At 35.8% G+C, this 11296-nt stretch overlaps 1 protein-coding gene across 2 annotated transcripts in view; it reads left to right on the top strand.

Annotated features, from left to right (window-relative positions):
* The window catches only part of scube1 (signal peptide, CUB domain, EGF-like 1), a 101818-nt gene that overhangs the window by 33798 nt on the left and 56724 nt on the right, over nt 1–11296 (top strand). The window lies entirely within an intron of this gene.

Raw genomic sequence — 11296 nt, 5'->3', positions numbered from 1 at the left:
CAAAAAAATGTATATTCTATTCTATTCTATTCTATTCTATTCTATTCTATTCTATTCTATTCTATTCGACTGCAAGTAAGGCATAAATAAACACTAGTTAAGTTAAAACAGTTACACAAAAATAAAACTAGATATTTATAAATTACATCAACATTATTCAAATGTTAGAGAGGCGAATCTTGAATAACACAATTAAATTTTGAGTTTAGTAATTTGGAACTAATTTATAGACACTTTAAGCTGCAAAAAAAGGCATAAATACATAAAAAAATTTCTTATGTGTTTAAGTTTTGTTTATCTTACTATAGGTGTAACATTATGCATTTTGAATTGTGCCATTATATTATATTATATTATATTATATTATATTATATTATATTATATTATATTATATTATATTATTATATTATATTATTATATTATATTAACAATATTATACTTATTATTTTATATTATATTAAATTATAGTATATTATTTTATATTATAATATATTATATTTTATTATATTATATTATATTATATTATATTATATTATATTATATTATATTATATTATATTATATTATGTTATATTATATTATATTATATTATATTATATTATATTATATTAATAATATTATACTTATTATATTATATTATATTAAATTATAGTATATTATTTTATATTATATTATATTATATTATATTATATTATATTATATTATATTATATTATATTATATTATATTATATTATATTAAGTTGAAATTATTCCTGATTCAAGCGACAAGTTAAAGCATAAATACACAAATACTACATTTATTTATATGATATAAAAATATTTCTAGACCATATGTGCCAAATCATTTGATAACATTAAACATCAAGCATTGTCATTTGGCCAGCTCTATTATTGTTACTGACATTAGTCAAATCTTATAATGTCCCATGAAATTTTTTTTATGCATCAAATGCACTCAATCATCATTCAGAATAGTAGATCCGGCATCATTTCTCATCTGTACTTGTCTGACGGTTGTAGCCCAGCATAGAGCTAAGGGTCAGAGGTGGAAGTTGAAGTCTTGGGTGCCAGGCATCCAGCGGGCATGTCTGTTTGTGTGTGTGTGGATGTTGCATGCAGGTCAAATGCCTGCTAGAGCCAGTAGTGTTGTGTATGTGTAGATCATGCGACCCTCTTGTGCTTTCTCATTCCGCCTGTCAGAATTAACTAATGATGCCTGTCCACGTCGAGGCGGGCAGATGCCCACACACTCCGCAGATCTGTGCGGTTGGCACACTCGCGCTCATGAATGAGTGTGGGCTGCTTCGTAATCGCATCTTTGATGTCCTTCACAATCACGTGTGGAATGTGGAGAGGAGAGTTCTTCCCCCTCCTCTGAACCCTCGCCTGCTCTTAAAAGCCTTGTTCACTGCTTTATACGTTTAGATTTGTAGCGGTTTTATTTGTTGACGTTGTTTCTGTTGTACTGTCTATGGTTGGGTTGTTTTATCTTTTATTTTAATAGTTTTTGTTTTGTGTTTGGCTTGTTGTGTTGGTTATTTTGTCTGACGATCTTCTGTGGTCTTATTGTGTTTGTTTGTTTGTTTTGTTTATTCAGTTTGAATCTATCTGTCTATCTGTCTATCTATCTATCCATCTGTCTATCTATCTATCTATCTATCTATCTATCTATCTATCTATCTATCTATCTATCTATCTATCTATCTATCTATCTATCTATCTATCTATCTATCTATCCATCCATCCATCCATCCATCCATCCATCCATCCATCCATCCATCCATCCATCCATCCATCCATCCATCCATCCATCCATCCATCCATCCATCCATCCATCCATCCATCCATCCATCCATCCATCCATCCATCCATCCATCCATCCATCCATCCATCCATCCATCCATCCATCCATCCATCCATCCATCCATTGTATGTTCTATCATTCCATATTTCTATAATTCTATCCTTTTATCCATCCATCATTCTGTCATTCTATCCATCCACCATTCTATCTATCACTTTTATGTTCTGCTCTTTGTTCTATACGTTATCATTCTCTCATTTACTCTGTTCATCATTCTATCTCATTTTCTATCTTTCTATAGTTTTTAGTATTTTTTGCTGTTGTTCTATCCATCATTTGTTCTGTTGTCCATTTCATTCTCTTTCTATAGTTCGTTGTCATTTCTTCTATCATCTTCTTTCGTTCTACCTCTTTCTGTAGTTCTTGTCAGTCTTGCTGTCGTTCTATCTGTTCTTTCTTCTGTTATTCTGTCTATCATTTGTTCAGGTTTTTGTTCTATATCTCACTGTTTTGTCATTCTTTCTTTCTGTCTACCTTCCTCTGTTCTATTTATTGTTTTACCAGTTATTCTATTCTTTAGTTCTGCTCGCCATGCTTTCCTATCTATCTATCTATCTATCTATCTATCTATCTATCTATCTATCTATCTATCTATCTATCTATCTATCTATCTATCTATCTATCTATCTATCTATCTATCTATCTATCTATCTATCTATCTATCTATCTATCTATCTATCATCCATCCATCCATCCATCCATCCATCCATCCTATTCTGTCCGACATTCTTGTCTTTTTTCTGTTGTTATATCCGATGTACCATTTGCTCTGTCATTATTTTTCATTCCATCAAGCTCTGAATCTGGTGTTCTGTCCATCCCTTCTATCTAATTCTATCCATTATTCTATATATCATTATATTAAACATTTTAACTGGATTTGTATGTCATTCAGCCAATATCGAATGGAGAAGATAGTCGAGGGAGGAGAATGATAGAGCCATTCAGGAGCTTGAGTGAAACAAATTTAGGATCAGGGAAACAGAAATGCTCCGTATTTGCTTTTTTGGGGAGCCCATAGCTCTTTTTGGTGAACCTTTGCTCCTGCATGTAGTATTTTTAGTTCAAAAGCATAACTTGGGTAAATGCTCTAGTAGCGTGTATGTTTTTATGTGAGTGCGTGGTGCATTTGTGTACTTGTCTGTAAACAAGCTAAAGGGTTGTTTTTGTGGATAGTTAACTGATGTGCTGTGGCAGTCCTGGATGGCTCCGCACGCTACACACACACACACACACACACACACACACACACACACACACACACACACACACACACACACACATACACACGCACACACACACTCTGCTCTATTTACCCACTGTAAACAGAAGAGGAATCAGAAACTCACCGCTGGAAAGACTGGGTATCTTTTCCATTTACTCATTTTATAAGAAATACAGTTCAGCTTAAGAACATTTGAAACCATGAATAATGAGGCATCATAATAAGCGCATATTTATTATTCATAACATATTTATTCAATATCTAATTTAAGTTTATGCAGTTATTTTATTTAGTGCTATATAAAACTGATATGCTGTACCATCAAATCTTAACATATTACAAATTGTTCAAACGCCCTAATGTTAAAATGATGAAAAATATGTTTCATGTTTAAACATTTGTTTATATATATACATTTTACAGTGTAGTAGCATGATTAGTAGTAGTGTGTAAAATACTACCTGACAAAAGTCTTGTCGCCTATCCAAGTTTTAGGAACAACAAATAATAACTTGATTTCTAGTTTGGTATCAGAAGTGGCTAACATGAAAGGCAAAGGCTCAATAATGTTCATGTCTGGTGACTGGGGTGGCCAATACTGAAGCACCTTGACCTTCTTTGCTTTGAGGAACTTTGATGTGGAGGCTGAAGTATAGGAAGAAGCGTTATCTTGCAGAAGAATTTGCCCTCTCCTGTGGTTTGTAATGCATTGGGCAGCATAAAATTGTTGATACCTGTGACTGTTGATGTTGCCATTGACGCTGCAGATCTCTCGAACGCCCCCAAACTGAATGTAACCCCAAACCATGATTTTTCCTTCACCAAACTTGACAGATTTCTGTGAGAATCTTGGGTCCATGCATGTTCCAATAGGTCTTCTGCAGTATTTGTGATGATTGGGATGCAGTTCAACAGATGATTCATCGGAAAGATCTACATTCTGCCACTTTTCCAAATGTTCAGCTAGAAGTCAAGTTAATATTTGTTGCTTTTACAACTGGGATCGACGACAAGACTTTTGTCAGGTGGACAATCATAAAAAAAGTCATTAAATCAATATGAAAATTATTTAAATGTTACCATACAAACAGCTTATAAATTGCAGCTTCCATCAATCTGCAGTTTCATTCGTTGCCTTTAGTGGTTGAGAAACGCTACTGCACCTGCATGCATTCAGCTTTCCCCATCTGCCTCGCACTCAGACGCACTGATTACAAACAGGCAAGCTTTCACACGTTTAATCTCACCCTAAATGAACCCCTCACCTTCCTTCATCACCCTCACTCATCAATAGTGTGTGCTTGAGGATCCGTGTGTATGTTTCTTGTTTACAGTTCGTCTGTCACCAGTATAGGCCATTGGCTGGTGCGTAAGACTTATGTATATGTGAGAGAGAGAGAGAGAGAGAGAGAGAGAGAGAGAGAGAAATGTGTGGTGTTGTGTGTTTACAATTCTTCACTCACCAGTGCGTCGTACTGGCCTGAGTCTCGCGCAGTGTTATATGTGTGTATGTAAGCGTGTGTGTGTGACATTGGCGCCGTCTGTCTGCTGTGGAAAACTAGAGCTCTATAAGAGGCCGTGCTCCTTTGACTAAGGCTTCTGTCAGTTGTATTGACCTGTGTGGGTCAGTGTTTTACTGTAACATCTGCTCTGGAAGCCCACATCTGAAACATCTTTATAGGTAATGAAACAATGTGGTTTTCTGCAGCTGTTTTGGTCTGTTTATGAATATGTATGAAAGAAATCATTGCATGCAACATCTTTCTATCTATCTATCTATCTATCTATCTATCTATCTATCTATCTATCTATCTATCTATCTATCTATCTATCTATCTATCTATCTATCTATCTATCTATCTATCTATCTATCTATCTATCTATCTATCTATCTATCTATCTATCTATCTATCTATCTATCTATCTATCTATCTATCTATCTATCTATCTATCTATCGTTCCATCCATCCGTCCATCCATCCATTATTTTGAAATATTAAACCGCATGTATATAAAAGTACACACACAGAAGGAAGCAATAAAGCCTGATAACTCTCGTCACGGATGTGTTTCCATTATTTTCCATGTCCATCATTATTCTTTATTTTTATAGTTGTGTCTCAAACATTCCTGGGCAATGGTGAATGTTGTGTTTTTGGAGACTTCTTTAGTTTACACAGTTATAAACTAGGAGATTCTGCTCCAAATGGCCAAGTGCCACAACCTAGTGAATGTAAACCCTTTACTTTCTGTCATCCCTTTTCCTGTTACGAGTGGAAAGCTTTTGGATTATTGTTGGTGTTTATGTTTTTTAAATAGTAATATAGTATTGGTCCTCCTCGTTCATTTCGCATGTTTTATTTAGGCGCACACACTCTCTCACCTACATTATGTATACAGTATACATACATTTAAATCATGTTCAGTCCTGGAAAATCTCCATTTCAACTTTACTGTCATTCAGATCTGATAGTGCTTTTGATTGTTCTTCTGGCCTGATCAGTCCAGTTTAAAAATGAAGCCCTCATTCTTAATGGGATTTTAAATATGGCACAAGATGTCGCCACATGTTGTGAAAATAATAACCTTGTAAATTCTTCTCCACCGCTGAAATCCTGGCGATTGCTGGTGAGTTGTAAATCGGGACTTTGCTTCTTTTTTTTTTTTGTGCCCTGCCAACAGCTCAGTCAGCTTCTCCGGACCCTGAATGGCTGAAGTAACCGATGAGTTTGGCAGTTTAACATGAATGAATCAGAATCTTTCCTAAATATTTAAGGGAATAATTCATCCAAAACTGAAAATCCTGACATTATTTACTCTCCCTTGCGTCGTTCCAAACCAGAAAGCTGTTATTTTCCTTGTAAAACAAGTAGATAAAATGTTGAAGTTAAACTGTATGTCGTGACCACATCTGTCAAGCTCCTAAAAGGACCAAAAATCATGTAATTTTACACCTGTATTTTGAAAATGCACTTTGGTGTATAGGATCCCAAGCATTCTCATTTACATGTGATGTTTTAGTCTGTCTTTCCCCCATATTTTCACATACTATCCTGTTTTCCTGGTGACACCAGTATTTAGTGCTGTTTGCTTGTGATCAAATCTTAAAAACAACATAAAATAACAAAAATCAAAGAACACGGCTAGACAAGGAAATAAAAATGCTACGTAAAGTTAAAGGTTAATTTTTAGCTAACAAAACAAACAAACAATACTCAGCAGTGTGTGAGCAATTGTGGTGTATAAATAGGCTGTGTAATGAGTCCTTGAGCAGCTTCTGCTGTGAGTGTTTGCAATCAGATGAGATTAGAAATCGGTGTGTGTGCGCGGTGCATGCCAGGATTTGTAGTCCATTTGGTGGCAGAGATGTAGTTCTCTAGCGGTCCACAGTAGCTAGAACACTGGTGACTGTAATGGAAATAATAAAATGTGTAAGACATAATATATAGACATATGAGTCTATGTGTCTATGAAAAAACAGAAAATGTTCTGGCAGTTCTGGCTTAAAGTGATATATTGCCACTATAAACTATAAAAATGTTAATAAAATAAAATGTTTTGATTTACAAGGAAACACAAACGTCCACATAAATGTCCTCATAAACCTCCTTAATAGTGCACAACCAGGTCATATCCATGTCATTAAACAATTTTCTGTTCTTCTGCGCGTGTAATCCACTAAAACTAGAACACACACACTTGTGCAGCTATCTTTATTGGGACTTCCCATAGACGTAATGATTTTCATACTGTACAGACTGTATATTTTAACTCTCTACCCCAAAACCCAACCCTCAGAGGAAACAACCTGCATTTTCACACTTTCTAAGTACTTAATACGATGCAATTTATGAAGCATTGTTCTCATAAGGCCCAAAAATGTGGACAAAAGACATTTGGTTGTCATAATGTAAGGTACACCAACAGCAACTGCAGTTTTATTTGTTCACAGATGCGATAAGCAAACACCATTAAGAGGACAGATGTGTCTGTTTGAAGTGTGTGAGGAAAGGAAGCATGCAAACCAAAGCCACTGGAAATAATATTCCAGAATAATGTCAATTCCTCTCAGTATGAAGCATGTATGCAGGCAGTCTTTGGCCTTTTTCAATTTAACACAGCAATACTCACTTCTATCCCCAAACCCCAGCAAACATCCTGCTCGGAGCACTGGAATCCTGCAGGGTCACAACAGAGGTCAAAGGGCACGAGTGTTAGTGAATTTGTGCTTGTAGTCCTAGTGATGCCACCCCATTCCCCCCTTTTAACATGAAAATGGTGAATGATTAAGGACTCTTTAAGTGAAGTGTTTTGGTATTGTGTAGAATACATTTCAGACCAAAACTTTCTCTAAGGTCCAAGAACTGGGATTGAACTTTACCAAACACACACACACACATGCATGCACACACACACTGAGGTGATGACAGCGATTGGGCACTGCATGTCTTGGCCACCATCTTCCGCTGGTTATAAATACAGTGATTAAATATTAGCTTTTGAGGTGAAGTAACCTCCCTGAGCCTCTGCGCTTGCTCTTTCGCTCTCTGCTACTGTACAGTTTGTCTGTAAAATGAGTTTTTCTGCTTGTTCAAACTACTAAGATGAGCTGAAACCACACAATTCTTATTTTTTGGGAGGGTCAATTTATTGTTTAATGTTCAATCCACTTAAATCTGTAAAAAACGATCTAACGTTATGCGGTGACAAAGAGTTAGACCTCTTTCTTGACTTCACACCGAAACAGCAATGTGTGCAGCATGGCATCACTTTGTTGCAGAGATGCTATTGGGTCGGCAAAGTAGGCAAAGTATAACGCCGGCAAAGTAGAACATGGAAGCAGCTTGAAGCGGAAAGAGCAAGTATGTATGCGGTCTGGAGGTATTATAAAGTTGATGACGACAACATTGCCATAGCAAACCGTGAAATATGTAATTTTGGGTGTGCCTGCCAGGTATTTGAAGTTGAGGTGCTATTTGTTTTTATAGTTTTTAATATTTACTGTTGCACTAAAGTCCAAAATTGAAGAATTGATGCAATTTATTACTTCATTGTCCAAACTACCTTACAGAAGTGCTCTGTTTGTCATCCTTGGTCAGTTTCTTCGCTCTTTTTTTAATACTTTTTATGCATTATAGAAGTATCGGGTCGGGTTTCGGTATTGATAGATACTCCAAATCAAATGATTTATTCCAGTAATCACTTTTGTGAGAGACATAGTTTGAGTGGGGCAGGTGGAGTCGTGTTGGTCAGAGGAGCTTATTGGCTATATTGAGCACAGGATCTTTTCTCTTGACTCCAGGGCCAGCTGTCAAAACCTGTTTAAATATACAAAGCAAACACAAACAAGATTTTAAGGAAGAAGACTGGCTCATTTAAAGGGATCTGTCACCCCATAGGAAAATTCGGCTATGATTCTGTCCTTGTGTCATGGAAAGAGACGCAAAAGCAGCATAATAGTATCATCAGAGGTGCACATTTACTGTAACTGGAGCAGCACGGATGTGTCAGTTTGTGTGCCAGAAATTCAGGATGGATTTGTAAACCTTTCCATAGTCAGTAGCTATTAAAAATGCAGGGTTTCAAACAATTCCTTCATGCTGTCCCAACACAAATCGATTAAGTTAACCTAATAGTTTTTACAAATTTGAGTGGAAAATAATTAAGTTGTGCCCTCAAACAACTTTTGATTTACTGGATTTTTTAAGGTATTAATATTTAAACATGAATATAATGTATTTAATTGTATTAATTAATGTTATTAATTGTTAATATTATGGGTTGCGCGGTGGGTAGAAATGTCACCTCACAGCTAGAGGGTTGCTGGTTCGAGCCCTGGCTGGGTCCATTGGCATTTCTGTGTGAAGTTTGCATGTTCTCCCCCTGTTGGCGTGAGTTTCCTCTGGGTGCTCCGGTTTCCCCCACAGTCCAAAGACATGCGCTATCAGTGAATTGGGTAAGCTAAATTGTCTGTAGTGTATGCGTGTATGTCCTGGTCCTCCAGGTTGGGGGTTGAACGTTGGGCTACCAATCCACCTCATAAAACTAGATGTTATGGAACACCATGGTGCGGCTAAATATCAACTTTAATATAAATGACCCTGGGAGTGAGTAAGTAAGTAATTGTTAATGTTATTAATGCTTTTACCATTTCTTATAAAGGTCTGATGGCATTTCTTCCTAATCTCCAATTAAAATGTTGTCCTTCAGAGTTTTTTTGTTTTACTTTTCAGAAAAGGCCAATTTGTGGTGATTAAAAATCTGTATTAATAGAGCATATATTCAAATATTTCATCTAAAAATTAATCGAAAATAAAAATGATTTCAATAAATTTGAAAGAAATGTCATTAGAAGTTTACTGAAAACAAAACAAAACAATAACATATACAGTGTATACAACACATTTGAATTATTTAATATATTTTTTCCCAATTTCTGTGCAACAGAGAGAAGATTTGTTTCAACACATTTCTTAACATAATAGTTTTAATAACTCTTTTGTAATAACTGATTTATTTTATCTTTATCATGATGACAGTACAAGACAAGATAACAGGCTGTAAATTTGCTTTCAGTTCATCTTTGCTTGGTAGAACCATCCTGATCTGAAGTCCTTACTTACTTACTCCCAGGGTCATTTATATCAATGTTAATATTTAGCCGCACCATATTGGTGTTTCATAATATCTTAAAAGGTTAATATTTTTTATGAGGTGGGTTGTTAACTCAACACTCAACCCCCACACACATACACTACAGAAAATTTAGCTTACCCAATTCACCCATAGTGCATGTCTTTGGACTGTGCGGGAAACCGGAGTACCCGGAAGAAACCCAAGCTAACATGGGGAGAACATGCAAGCTCCACACAGAAATGCCAACTGACTGTGACCTTCTAAAATCTTAATTTCTCTTTCTATGTCTTTCCACGGTGAAGAAAACAGCTGCATTGTGTCAGGAGGACAGAGGTTTAAAGACTACAGTGTATCTGTTTAATTGCTGCATGATCACACTAAAGTCAGCAGTTTTTGTGAGCCTGCTGATTGAGGGAGAGAAGGATGTAAAATGAGAATAAACACACTCACGGAAATAACCGTCTCTTCCTACAGTCACACTGACATGACTGAGGGTCACTAGGCTAGCTGGGGAAACGTCCAGAAAAAGGCCACTTTAATGTTAACCGTAATTAATAAGCTTGTGTGTGTGTGTGTGTGTGTGTGTGTGTGTGTGTGTATGTGTCTGTGTGTGTGTGAAAGAGAGAGAGAGAGAGAGAAAGAGAGAGAGAGAGAACTTGTGACAAGCTGTTAAGAAAGCTTGTGTTTGAAGAAGAGATTGGGGAGGGTTTTTTGGAAAAGGCTGTTTTCAGTTGAAGGACATCAATGGTCGCTGGTGAAAAAAGAGCCTCATTGAAATTCATGGCTTAGTACCTATAGTATTGTGCATTTGGAGAGAGATTGAAAGTCTGACAGATTTCAATTAAAATGGCATTTACAAGAGATGGGAAAGAAGGGGGCCTGTGGATATGCTTGTGGATGTGTGTGCGCTTAAATGTCGGTGAATGTTTTTTTTTATTTTTTATATTGCTAAAGCTGCACAAAATGACAGGAAAATGTGTTCAAAATTTGCCACAAGTGCTATACTGATTTTATTGTTATTGTTGAAAACAGTTACATCACATCCTGTTGATCATATTTTATTTAGAATATTTGCCTCCAAAACAGTCATCATTTTGTCTTTCTTGACTGATTCAGTCAGAAGCAAGCTTTATCTTGTTAGTCACAATTGTTTTGCCAGTCACAATTGAGGTTTTTATGACCCCTTTTAAGCCTTTTAAAGAGTGTTTTAGAGTTCTTTAATTGCATTTTAATTGAGTTTAAATGCTCTTTTTTAATATGAATTGGGTAAAAGTGCATTTCTCCTCCAATGTTGTTTGAAATGTGTCATATTATTTAGACTAAAATGAGCTAAAAAATGTACTGGATCAGATGTATAAAGGGATCTGCAGGGTGTTACACTGTAAAGGGTGAATAATTAATTTACTTGTAAAAGCGAGTAAGCCTGTTGCCTTAAAAGCAACAATTAGCCTTTACTAAAAAATAGTAAGTAAACTCGTTGTAAGTTGGAACTGTTAAGTTGACTTAACTTGATATTTGTAATTATGCACTTAGTTAATTCTCTTCATAATTTCAAAGCAATGGGTTTACTC

Source organism: Danio rerio, chromosome 4 (genome assembly GCF_049306965.1).
Source record: "Danio rerio strain Tuebingen ecotype United States chromosome 4, GRCz12tu, whole genome shotgun sequence".
NCBI lineage: Eukaryota > Metazoa > Chordata > Actinopteri > Cypriniformes > Danionidae > Danio > Danio rerio.
This window is presented reverse-complemented; position numbering and strand designations above follow the sequence as displayed.